Source organism: Camelina sativa, chromosome 12 (assembly GCF_000633955.1).
Source record: "Camelina sativa cultivar DH55 chromosome 12, Cs, whole genome shotgun sequence".
Lineage (NCBI taxonomy): Eukaryota > Viridiplantae > Streptophyta > Magnoliopsida > Brassicales > Brassicaceae > Camelina > Camelina sativa.
In genome coordinates, this window is record NC_025696.1 from 25244253 (window position 1) to 25254836 (window position 10584).

At 33.0% G+C, this 10584-nt stretch overlaps 1 long non-coding RNA gene across 1 annotated transcript; it reads left to right on the forward strand.

Annotated features, from left to right (window-relative positions):
• Positions 4256 to 10167, forward strand: LOC104732591. The gene is made up of 5 exons (XR_002034630.1): positions 4256 to 4305; positions 4547 to 4608; positions 6994 to 7355; positions 7459 to 7600; positions 7712 to 10167. It is a non-coding gene; the product is annotated as an uncharacterized LOC104732591 (long non-coding RNA).

Sequence of the window (10584 nt, forward strand, 5' to 3'; positions counted from 1 at the left end):
ATTCATAACTCGACCCTATACCCGAACTGGTACTCGATCGCCAGCTTTGTGTACACCTTCGAGTTGTTCATACTCTTCTTGTTTACTCGATCACCCCATCTGATCCTGTACTCGAATGCTCGCATTGAGTGCTTAGGTCGTGTGGTTATTGTTTATTTAATTTCTTTAATTATTTTAGGATTGTTAGATCAACCCTATTTATTGCTTGGCTTGACTTGTATAGTTCTGATCATATCTCATCTGCTAGCATAACAACCATTTGGATTGATAACCCTTTGTACTACAACTGCATATGGAATTGATACCCTGAATGAAAATCCTGTTATCATGGAGTCACGCCAAATTTGCAGGACATGTGGACAAGTGAAGAAAAGATGTTTAGTAATTTTAATTATTTTTGTCATTAGGTTTTTAGTTATTAAAATATTTTGAAAAGAATTTGTGATGATATATTTTATCTTTAATTTTTTTTTATAATGACATATATACTAAACTAAAAATACAAAAGAAAACTCCACATACGTATTATTATTTGTAGGGTAAGGTATTTGGATCTCGATGTCACTTTGATGCGTGTGTGGTCTTTTTATGATGTGGATGATTGCAATTGCTTTGTATATGTTAGACGGGATAATTTTGTAGGAGAAAGAAAATCCTAAATTTTGGTTGTTTCCTATTTTTGTCTGTAGGTGGTTTATAATTTTTCTTTATGAAGTTTTGTTTTTTGGGTGAAAGATAGGTTTATATATATTTATAGTCCGGTGGTCTTTCAGATTTCTCTTTTTATGGTATTTTTAACTAAAGTCTTTAGTTTGCTCTTCTTAATTTATTTTCGTTACAGGTCTGTGATTTTTTAGAGTGAAATATTTAATATATTAGTTTAATTTTGTCCCCTCTTGATGGAAACTAATATATTAAATATTACATCTGGAGTGTACCATTTTTTAATATATTAGGTAGTTTTTTGTGTATTTTAAATAAGGTTGGGCTTAATTGTTATTTTGTGTATTGTACATGATGATTTGATAATAGATCCAAACGTTGATTTAATAGGTCGAAGCCCAATTGAATCGTAATAGGTCAGTGGTATTTAAGGGTTTACTGGATAAGATAACTGATAAATTTAAACCTTTTTTTTTTAATTTGAGGTAGAGTGGAAGATGAATAATTTGAGTGTGAGACGGTGAATTATCAAGTATGAAATATATTTTTTGTTTTAATTGGTTTTTTGATGTGCTTGATTATTTTGTATGGATATCGTAGTTTTTTTTATTTACTTGTTTTGATAGAGGCATAATTACTGGAATTTGTTTTTTTATATCATTCTAAATTACAAAGGGTAGAGGAGACGATTTACTTAGGCCATCATTAACGGCACAACACCTTTGGTGTTCTTAAGCAAAAAAAATAATAAAAATAAGGAATAGTGGGCTTAGCTCAATTTTTTTGATCTTAAATAAGAACTGATGTAAGCCCAGTTCTTGGCTTACGTGTCATCACGGGAGTTGTCGACATTTTTTTGGTGTTGAGACAATTTTTTCATTTCTCTTCTTCTTCGACATCGCGGCTAGGGTTTGCGATAGAAAGAGAGAAAACAGCAAGAGCTTCGTTTCCTTCATCCTCGCCGTTTAAACACGAAAATCTTCCGAATAAAACACCCAAATCGAGAGCTCAAGTCAGTTGAAATCGATCTTTGCAAAGGTTTCCCGAGGAATCTGTTTAATTTCTCATTTATGTCTTGATATGTCCGGCGAATCGAAAGCTTCTTCCTGATATGTTGTGTCGTCGTCTCCTTTCTCTGGCATAGATCATCTAGTTTGATTTTGTTTACTAGGGATTTTGATTTTGCAATTTCCCAGAATTGTTTGAAAATTTTGTTTTGATCTGTTACAGAATCTAGTTGTCTCCATGTTACTGTGTAGTAATTCATCTAAATTTTGACAGTTCTTTGGGATTTTTGTTGCTGTGTTCTGTGAGTTGAAGTTGTTAAAGTCCATGATTCTGATCAGAGAAGCACACTTTGTGTGTGTTTTTTTAGGAGATGGTAGTGAACTTGCAGAACTTACATATTTTTGAGCTGTTGCAAGAAGTTGCAAGTCTGAGCTGTTGCAAGAAGTTGCAGAAGTTGCAGAACTTATATATTTTTGCATTTGGTATGTACTCAGTCTATCCAGGGGTTTGGCTTATTGCGGAGGGCAAATGAAACAGACTTCATTAGAATTCAACAAAGGATGCAACACACATTTGATCAGTTTCGAGAAGATTTAGCAGAGGAGTTACGAACTGTGGCAAAGAGAGTTTGCCAGCAGTTTCATGTCATCTTCAAGAACATGTTTATGCAGAGTAATGAGTCTTCATTGGATCCTATAATGTTAATCAATTGCTTGACTAGTCATGACAATGAGTTTTGTTGATTTTGATTATATATATGTGCAGGCAAATGTTGACGAGGCGAGGTTAAAGTGTGGCTTATGTTGTCTTTCAAGCACAAGCAGTGAAGCCATCGACGTCGCCGTTGTCGCCGCTGAGAATATCACAATAACTGTGTGTTGTGTATGGTTTGCATGTAGATTAGCACTCTGATTCTAGCTGAACATGAGGGTGGTTCTATCAAACCTCAGACAGTGAGTACAGTAGTTGCAGCTAACTCTTTGGGTGAGGAACATGAGGGTGGTTTGACGTGGGGAACATGGGAGAGGGAAGATGCAGAGTGGAGCTAAAGGAGATAATGTTGTGGTGAAAGTGGCTAAAGGAGATGCAGAGTGGAGCTCTGGGTTAACTTTAAATTGGATCAAGTAGTCTAAGAATCCAACACTTTTATGCTGGTGTAGACTTGTGAGACTTTGTGTTTTTTGTAAAATTTTTAAGAATATATTTATTCTAAGAACACCATAATTAGTTCCCCCATTTTTTTTACCTATGATCTTAACAACTAATTTTAGATTATTTTCACTATATATTTAATCTAAGAACACAAAAAAAAGTTCTCCCATTAAGGATGCCCTTATTTGGCCAGCTGTTCCTCTCACATGTATGAAGTTTGAGTGAACACAAATCTTAAGGTCACAGTTATCTTCTCTTTTCAAAAATTTGTATATACTAGATATTCACCCGCGGTACACCGTGGGGCTAGTTTTTCTTATAAAGAAATATAATTTGTTTTATATATATAACTAATGTTTAATTTATATTTTTAAAAAGTGTACAACCTTACAAATATAGGTATATTAGTTAGTATAGAAATTAGAAAGTATTTTGTTAGTAGCATAGAATTCCTACGTGTACAAAAAGTAGGAATATTATATCGACCGCTAATACTTAACTATATTTTCATGTTTTGTTCATATATTTATAAAAAGTAGATGTTATATTCATACAATATAAACAAACCAATAAACTAATTGACCCGTGGTTCAACCGGTCCAACTAATTGACCCAGCAACCCGAAAGACTTCCGGTTCACCTTCCGGTCCGATTTTTAAAACATTGTTGTTTATTCATTAGGCTGATTGTTTAAGAAATGTCCGTATGGAGAAAATATTGTTTTATAAAATTGGAAACTTAATATTAATTAAATTAATTATAAACTTAATACTTAATGTTTTGAAAATTTTGTTTAGGCCGATTGTTTTGGAAATTTTATTAAGATAGGAAACTTGTTTCCAAAAATCAAAACTTAATATTAATTAATTAAATAAAAATAAATTAATAATTAATGTTAATGGTATGTTTGTAAATAAGTTGAAACTCCAGGATTTATTTGCTAAATGTCTCCAAAAATGTATATAGAGATGGTTTTTTCAAATTGACGATGTTCTCACCTTTTCAATGTGTTAGACTAATTAATTAATTAATGTGTTAGACTGGCCAGGGGATGTTTTGTTGATTTTTCTGAAACAATTTGTCAAAATTAAAAATAAGAGGTGATGATGTGGCAGAAGAAAAAGAGAAATAAAGTTAACTTTATATATAGGCCTTAAATGGGGTAGGAGATAAATATAGTGGACCCGACCATACAGATCTTCTATTTTAAAAGCACCATTCAACTTTTTTCATGTTTTTTTAAGTTGATGCAGTTTCTTTGTCTGCAGATTAATTTTTTTTTGTCTTTTAGCTATAAATGCAGGAGTAACACCAATAAATACGCCCACAACATTTTTGAAGCTGTTCATCGGTAGATCAGTTAATAAGCCCATAGATTCAACACATTTACTATTTATATAATACCCATTTCTTCACTCTTACAACAAAACACAAAACACATTCCTATCAATTCTATTTCCATTCATCTTCTCTCCATCAAATGTATATTTTTTTATAAATAAACACATTTTTTATTTTTATTTTCTATTTATAACATCTATATTTTTTTTTACAAAATTCAAGAGACAATCAAATCTTCTACTCTATCACTTCTTGTTCCCACATTTTTTTGTTGAAAGGGATGTATTTTTATTTTATAAATTAATGTATTTAGGTTATATAATATGTTAGTAGTTCTATTTATGCTATAAAATATTTGTTGTAACATCAATTTTTTTTACAGAATCTAAAAGACAATCAAAGCTTCTACCTATCACCTCTTGTTCCATATTCTTTTGTTGAAAGGTATGTATTTTTATTTAATAAATAAATGTATTTATTCTATATAATATGCTAGTAGTTCCATTTATGTTATATAATCTATATTATTATTTTTACAGCATTTTTTAGAAGAAGGCTTGAAGTTGGGAACTATTTACATCCCATGCCACTATCAATAATTCTTTTTAAAAAATTAATATTTAAAACACATTAAAAGAATATTGTAAACACAAGTATTTGATACGTACAATCCAAACAATCGAATTCAATTATCCATTCAATTCTCCAGTCATTTATTACCATAATTTTATCATATTAACAGTAGTCTATCTCTAATCCTCCGAAATCTCCTCCAGACTAAACTCCCATACTATTAGAAAAATAATATCTATATATATCCGGGATATAGAAACTGAAACAACCTTCCTTAACTTTCTTTCATTCCATGCCTAATTTTCTGCAAAATTAGAAAAAAAAAACAGAATCATCAATCAATCATAAATATTCTTCATCATCACATTTTAATTTATAAACATGATAAATATAGAACGTAAAAATCTCAATTCTAACAAAACAAAAGCAAACTTTCCAAAACAACTCGGATCTCAGATATTCTAAATATTCGATCCGCAATTATATCAATTCCCAATTACAAACTATATAAACACAGCCTCATCAACAAACATCAACAACCCATCGACAATCAAACAAAGCTGAAAAAACACAACAATCACAATGGCAGCATTTTTCTCTTTCCTAAAAGTCATTCGTCCTTACAAGACCGCCCAAACTAGACGGTGAGCATCATTTTTTTATAAGAACCATCTATATTCAACTTTTAATTATCTTAACATTTACTATTTTATTATCTTTGTATTGTATATCATTTTTGTATTTTATATTATGCCAGAGTGAGATGATTTCATCGAGTCTAAAGTGTGAAAGGTATATTAAGTTATCATTTTGTTTTTTGACTTTAAATGTTTGTACCACTATAAGCTTTAGAATCGTGATCACATGAGTAATGTTTATCATTGTAGATCTATCAATAGGAAGGTGTTCAGAAGATTGAAGAAAATATTATGTTGTTTTAAGTTACAATCGTCACTTGATTTTAGTAATTTTACAAAGTGATATTTTTTTCGGAATAAAGAACACAATATTATGTTTAGATTATTTACTTTGGTTGTTTCATTGTCTTTCATTTGTGTATTTTAAATTTTCAGAGAAGTCAACGCAAGATTACAGGTTCAAATTTTGTTTAAATTTATAAAAAATTTATATATAATATTTAATAATAATTACATTGTTTGATATGAACAATTAAAATCATTAGTGGTTATTAATATGCTGATAAATAAATATAAAAATAATTATTTCACAGGTTAAATTTAATAAATAGGAATATTTAAGTATTTATAATATAACTAACATGCGGTATACTGCATAATAATTTTTATGGATATAGCTATTTCAATGGTAAAATCTAAAAAATATTAAACTTACAAGTTAAATTTAAAAAAATAGAAAATTAAAAATATTTTAATGTAAGAATAATTCTTTCACGGGTTTAATCTAAAATGCACTAAAATTTTAAACTTTTATAATTGTAATAAATTTGATACAAAAAAATGTTATATTATTATAAATAAAACTAAAAACTTTTCCTGTCATGTCTGCGGTATACATCTGGTCAAATTTTAGAATTAACAATCAAAAAACAATTATACAATCTTAAACACTAAACAAAACAAAAAAAAATTAACAAAGACATCCAATTTTTTAAAATTTAGTATTTTGTTATAAAAATATTGTCCCGCGATGTACCGCAGGTTAAAATATAGTATTTATTTTAAACTGTCTTATTTTTTAACCAATTATGTAATAAGGATGCTCACTTTATATTTGTATATATATATATATATATGGTGGTGCTTAATATTTTTCTTATTTTGTTTTGAGAAAAATTTGTTCTTAGTTATTAGATATTTTCCATGGAATTATGATTACTTTATCCTATTTATTCATAATTGTTGGGTATATTTTCTCCTAATATTTATATATAATATGAATATATATTGTATATGATTACATGTTTAGAAAAATTTATATACATAAATCTTTATCTAATCAGATATAAAGATAGATAATTATTCTTATTACAGATTAAAAATGTGCTATGAACTCAATAATTACTATTAGATAATCATTTAAAATAGGGCAATTGACAAAAATAGCACAGATTTAAGTTTTTCTTCCAAACCTAGCACATTTTCTTTTATTTTCCAAAATTAGCACACAAACTCTAATTTAATTCTTAAAATCACTAAAAATAATAATTGTATAATAAAAATTCCATCTTTATCTCTAGAGAAAGACTTATGAGATCTCATTTTCACCGACGAACAGAGAACGATGAAGCGTGATGATGAAATGATCTCATAAGCCAATCGAGTCCTTACTCCCCTAATACCTTGAACCATCCCACACGTCTCGTCAATCGATTCTCATCGCCGATCTGTTGTTGTCGCCGTGTTCTTGCCGTCGGGTTCGAAGTTCACCTAGTCGTGTTTGTCTGGATGTATTCCCGCTGTCGTGTTTGTTTGGATGTATTCTCGTCGCCGATCTCGTCGCTTTGCCTTATTATGAATTGGATTAGATACGATGAAGTCTATGAAAGGAGAATGAACAAACACGGTGATAGGAGACCTGAAGATTGGGTAATTTCGTTTTTGCTAAAGTCAAAAGGCTTCCATGCTTGGCCTGCTAAGGTATGTGTCTTCATCACCATCTCTTTTGGAGATACAATTACATGTTCTAGTATAGTTCTGATGAAGCACATGACCGAGATGTTATCAATTTCGGGTTTTGGAGGTTTTTGTGACAGAACAACCTTGAACAACAACACAGTCAATACCACAATTGATTGGATAGGAAACTGTAATATCATCAATGAAACGCTTCTATATGTGCCTTGTGGTGTGTATTTGACTCAGAGCTTCAATCATTGATATTGGTAACTCCTGCTCAAGATTCAAAACATTATACATTGATTACATTTGGGGTTTACCTTTGGATGTGATATTTTACAACTGTTTTATGAAAATAATTGTTTTCATTATTGTAGAGTTTGGTGATCTCGTTCTTGCTAAAGTCAAAGGCGTGCTAATGTATCTATCTCTCTCTCTCGGTTTAATTCATGGTCATGTTTTATTTTTTTCTAGGGTGGTCTTGCACATACTATTGTTTATTAGTATATTCTGCTCTGTTTTGTTTTCACGTATGCTTTTAGCTATATAGTTCTTATTTTCATCTTATGAAAATTCAGGAAGGGGTTCTTGAACTTCAAAATGAACTTCATAAAAAGTTTGGAATTCAGGATGAACATAAGGATTGATAATCAGAGAACAATAAATATTTTTTTTTGGCTTCATGGTTTTTTTCGTTTGTTGTATGTTGGTCTTTAGTTTGCTACTAGTTTTAGGACTGAGTAAACATCTTCATGATTTCTCAATTCTTGACCATTGTGAGAACTGAAATCTAGTTTCTCCTTCCGAAGTAATTCGAATGTGGAGGAGCTTATCGCCGTTTATAATTCCGAACTGAATTGAGAGAGTTTGGAGAATTTGAATTTGTATTACTGCTTTTGGAAAATCTTTCTGACCCCTTACAAAAGACCCCTTCCTTACATATTTATACCGACCAATTTATTATCTAATTAATACCTAATTAATAAGGCACGATTTGCGCGACCCAATTAATCCTCTTGAATGCGGGAATCTTTGACCGGGCCCGAGCTGCGAGCTGACCAACACGGATCACCTCCGCGCTCACTTCCTTCCTCCAGGCCTGATGGGCCGATCAGTAATACGTTCTTGGCCCATTAGACAAGCCCGACATGGGCCCTTTTGCTTATTGCCCGAGATGGCAGATCGTGGGTACAACAGTTGCCCCCCAAGTCTCCCGAGCTGAACAGTTCGGGGGACTTTTAACCTTCAAGCGATCGATTTTGGGAAACTGAATATCCCCCATATCTCCACGATTTGATCGTGGTAATGATGAGATTTGCCTTCCCGAACAAGCCTCAGGGCCCACTAGGTGGCGTGTTAGCTATAAGAGAGAGAGAGAGAACGGTGCGAGACCTTTTACTTCCCCAGGTAATCATTACTCCCTGGTTCCGTGTATAAAGGTAAACTCGACTTTACTCTTTCACTCTTAATCCCCAATTGTGCTTGTGTTTTCTCCGTTTTTTGATTTTCTCTCTTTCCTTCTGTGAACTTCTTTTACTTTCGCCGGAAAATCCTTCACTCTCCCTTTATTTCTTACTACTTTTACCGGGAAAGCATGTCTCCGCCAAAATCCTCATCGGGAAAACCGCAAAACCCTTAATTCCGGGCGTTTTCGGCCCCCACAAGCCGTCGATTCTCTCTGCGGAAAGCATAGCCGAGATTAGAGGATCCACCGGGATTCCGCCGGAGGTGGAGATCAGATTCCCGGAGGCTCATGAGTCTCCGGAAAACCCCCCTCTGGGGTACTGTTGCGCGTTCGAGATATTCTTCTCTGCGTGCGGTCTGTCGTTCCCCCTTCCCGAACTCATCGTGACGATGATGTTCGAACTGGGCTTCGCTCTTCCCCAGATGTGCCCCAACTTTGTTCCAACTGTCTTTTGCCTTCAAACTCTGGGGGAGGAGTTCAACTACCAGTTATCATTGGCCGACTTCCTCCAGGTGTACACGGTGAAGACTGGTCGCACCAAGGGCACACTCTACGTGAGCCTGCTTGCCGGGCTAAAGGTCTTTGACGACCTGCTTGAGAAGGATGAAAAGTGGCGGAAGTCCTATTTCTTCTTCCAGGTTAACGAGCTCACTTTTGGCCACCGCGTGAGTTCGCACGTATCAAAGTGGACTTCGAAAATCGGTAGAATGGAGTTCCTTGCTAGGTCCAAGTTAAGTATTGCTTGACTTCCCGTCTCACCTTTTAACTGTTTCTTTTTCAGATCACTTCGAACGCGGATTGCTTTGCCCCACATTCGCAGAGTTTTTCTCGAGGTTCTGCAGCCAGGGACAGATTGCTTGGGATTCTTTCTCCTGCGAAAGGATCAGAGAGTCCACGGTGAGGCTCGGAAGACGTTTTCTAGTCTGTTCTACCCCCGTGAGCGTTTCGGAGATGAATTACAGGGAAGAAAGGGCATGCCGAGCTGCCGAAAAAGAGGCAAAGAAACATATGGCGATGGCCCTTGCTGAAGGTAAAGCTCGCCTTTCTAACAAGAATTCCTCCGGATCCTCCGTTCCCGAGGTGAGCGGGACTTCCGCACCTCCAACTGGCTCTCCCGAGCTGGGTACAGAATCAACCAGGGCTCCTGCTGGCCCGTTGGTTCCCTCCGTGATTGTCATTGTTTACCGTGTGTCCGGAGCGAGGATTGGGAATCCGGATGCTGTCGTTTTAAATAAAATGGAAGTACACAACATTGTTTTGTAGACTATATAATTTTAATAAATTGGTTACAAATAGGTTATGGATTATTTGATAGATTAGTTGGTTACAAGTTAAATAGTGGGTTCAACATTACTTTATTTTTGGAAGATTTTATTACTAGAGCAGGTTGTTTCCGAAAATCTTAAAGAGAATATTTTAAAGAATCATTTGATATCATCTAACTTAGCATATTAATTTCTTTTATCAAATTATTCATCAAATAAAATCTTTTGATACCTAACTTAAAATATTAATTTGTTAATTATCATTATAATTCACCTCTCATTTTTATATAGGAGTCTATTTTGGGAAAAAGAAATTATCATATTATTTATTATAATTAAAAAATAGTTTTATTTCCGGATATACATAAGTTGAATTTTTAAAAACTAATATAAATTGTTCATTCTATAAAATATGCAAGTTTTAGTAATATTTTTATTTAAAATAATATCTGTTGAATTAAAAAAAATTTACTGAGTAACAGGTCAAAATTTGAATATTTAAATTCAATTTCATATTTTT